Source organism: Gekko japonicus, unplaced genomic scaffold (assembly GCF_001447785.1).
Source record: "Gekko japonicus isolate JY-2015 unplaced genomic scaffold, Gekko_japonicus_V1.1 scaffold2944, whole genome shotgun sequence".
Taxonomy (NCBI): Eukaryota; Metazoa; Chordata; class Lepidosauria; order Squamata; family Gekkonidae; genus Gekko; species Gekko japonicus.
In genome coordinates, this window is record NW_015163694.1 from 194,864 (window position 1) to 197,947 (window position 3,084).

The following is a 3,084-nucleotide window of genomic DNA, read 5'->3' on the forward strand; positions in this document are numbered from 1 at the left end:
GGGGGGAGACGGGGGCGGGGGCGAACACCGGCCTCGCCGCTGCCGCCGCCGCCTAGGGGAGATGGGGGGGATGGAGGAGACGACGCCCTTCTCTCTCCCCCCCCCGCGAGTATCGCGGGTCCCCCTCTTGTGCTTATCTAATTCCCTCTTGAAGCTGTCCATGCTTGTAGCTGCCGCCACCTCCTGTGGCAGTGAATTCCATGTGTTACTCACTCTTTGGGTGAATAAGTACTTCCTTTTGTCTATTCTAACCCAACTGTTCAGCAATTTCATTGAATGCCCACGAGTTCTTGTATTGTGAGAAAGGGAGAAAAGTACCTCTTTCTCAACCTGTTCTATTCCCATGCATAATCTTATAAACCTCGATCATCTCACCACTCATTTCTCCAAGCTAAAGAGCCCCAAGCGTTTTAACCTTTCTTCATAGAGAAAGTGTTCCAACCCTTTTATCATTCTAGTGCACTTTCTGTACTTTTCCCAATGCTATAATTTCCTTTTTGAGGTGTGGTAACCAGAACTGTACACAGTATTCCACATAAGGTCACACCATAGATTTATACAGGGGCATTATGATACTGGCTGATTTGTTTTCAATTCCCTTCCTAATAATCTCCAGCATAGCGTTGGCCTTTCTTATTGCAGTCGCACACTGTCTAGACATTTTCATTGAGTTATCTACTATGACTCCAAGATCTCTCTCTTGGTGATTCTCTGCCAGTTTGGACCCCATCAATGTGCATTTATATTATTTAACAATTTCGTGCCATCTGCAAATGTAGCCACTTAACTGCTTACTCCCAACTCCAAATCATTAATAAACAAGTTAAAAAGCATTGGACCGAGTACTGATTCCTGTGGTACCCCACTGCTTACCACCCTCCACTGAGAAAATTGCCCATTTATACTCACTCTCTGTTTCCTATGAATTAGCCAGTTTTTGATCCACAAGAGGACATGTCCTTTTATCCCATGACTATTGAGCTTACTTAGGACCTTTTGATGAGGAACTTTATCAAAAGCTTTCTGGAAGTCAAGGTAAACAACATCTATTGGGTCCCCCTTGTCCACATATTTGTTCACTCCCTCAAAGAACACTAACAGGTTAGTGAGTCAAGATCTTCCCTTACAGAACCCATGCTGAGTCTGCCTCAATAGTTTTTGTTCATCTATGTGCCTACTAATTCTTTCCTTAATTAGAGTTTCCACCAATTTACCTGGTATCCTCAGACTGACTGGCCTGTAATTTCCCGGATCTCCTCTGGAACCCGTTTTAAAGATGGGAGTGACAGTCAATGTTCCCTCTAAGCTGTGGAGTCTTGTGAGCAAAAATTCTACTGTGTGAGCTCCTGGCATTAAAGTTGTGAGCGAGGGATTTGGCTGCTGCATCAATTAGTCTGCTCTGGAGCCATCCTTCCTGAGCTAAGACGGAAATGTGTGAGCCGGAGGCTAAAAAACTGTGAGCTAGCTCACACTAACTCAGCTTAGAGGGAACACTGGTGACATTAGCTACGGTCCAGTCCTCAGGAATGGAAGCAGAGTTTAATGAAAGATTACATATTTTTGTCAGGAGATATGCCATCCGGGTTTAGTGAGTTATCAGTTTTTAAGCTGTCTATCAGTCGTAGGACCTCCTCTCTTGTCACCCCAATCTGACTCAGGTCTTTCAACACTCCTCCCAAAATCAGGGGTTCTGGAGTGGGCAAGCACTTCTCATCTTCCACAGTGAAGGCAGAGGCTAAAAATGCACTCAGCTTCTCAGCCATTTCCCTATCATTAGTCAGTACTCCATGAACGCTCCCCTCCCTTCGCCTCCCCGCAGCCCTTCCTTCCCACGAGCAAAAGGAAGAGATGAGACTCGCAGCTTACAAGCCACTTTCACCAGAGAATCCCCCCCCCCACCTGCACAGCCTCGTAGAGGGGTCTCAAAAGCGAGACGCGGGGCTCAACAGCCCGGGGGTGGGGGGCCAGAGAAGGGGCTGCAGTGCTCAGCTCGTCCCCTTTACATTACCACTCCCGGTCTCTGAGCTCCCAGAGGCCCCTTACCTTCCGCCGAGCAGACGCTTCTGGAGCGGCCGCACTCGGGAAGTCTTGGGGAGCATGCTCGAGGGTGGGGAGGGGTGGAATGGGGTAAGCAACAGCCCGGCCTCAGCCAATGGGACGCAGAGGATGCCGGCTGGCACCGGTTAGCGCCCTCCCACCCGGACGAATCAAGAGCCGTAAAATAGGTTTCGATTCCTTGATTTTCCCCCAGGAAGGCGTGGCCAGCGGTGGATGGGGGGCGGGGCGGAATTCTCACTGTATTTCCCAGAATCATTCCTGATGGGGGCACCTCGAAGGGAAAAGCCTCCATTTCAATGGGCCGAAGCTTTCCGACCAGGAGTCCATCCTGCCAGCATGGATTAGTGAGCCCAATTTAGGAAGCCCATGATGCCCGCAGGGGCTCGGCTTGCTGTCAGATCCCAATGAGACAGGGGGTCACTGGGCCTGGGCCGCTGGCTAGGGTTGCCAAGTCCAGCCTGTGAAATTCCCAGAGAGTTGCGGGTGGTGTCTGTGGAGGAGAGAATTTAGGGAGGGAATCTCAACTAGAATCTGTGGCGTACGGAAGCAGAAAGGAAACACAATTGTGTGTGACGCTATAATGATATTCACAGCATTTACACAAACATGTCTGTAATACTTTAACAGCATACAAAACTTAATAAAGTTATGTCAAGACTAGTCAAGGTTGGAAAATCAATACTCCACATCTCTTCTTCTTATATATAAAAGCCAGTTGGCTGGCCTACGGGGTGGCAGGATTCATGCGCGGCAAAATCAGTTGGCTGGCTGACCTGCCACTCACAGAGGGTCCCGGGCCACTGGCTAACTTGCTTGACTCACACCCGCCCACACAGCCGCAGGCCAGCCGCTCACTCTCAGTATCCAGGAAGCCGCTGGATACTGGACAGGACGCTGTGGTGCCTGGATGCTGGTGAGAGGGGAGGAGGCGGGCGACCCTAGGTCACGAACGGGAGGGGGCACACATGGACGCTGCTGGTCCTTCTTCCGGGGGGCGTTTGGCCTTCCCTGCGTGCCCGTCGCACC

General features: G+C 50.4%; 1 protein-coding gene across 1 annotated transcript in view; it reads right to left on the minus strand.

Moving 5' to 3' along the window:
- The window catches only part of LOC107107499 (interferon alpha-inducible protein 27-like protein 2A), a 16,115-nt gene extending 13,989 nt beyond the window's left edge, over nt 1–2,126 (minus strand). The window contains exon 1 of the mRNA XM_015407804.1: nt 2,044–2,126. The gene's annotated coding sequence lies outside the window, so the exon portion shown is untranslated. The remainder of the gene's footprint in view (nt 1–2,043) is intronic.
- Between the last annotated feature and the right edge of the window lie 958 nt (nt 2,127–3,084).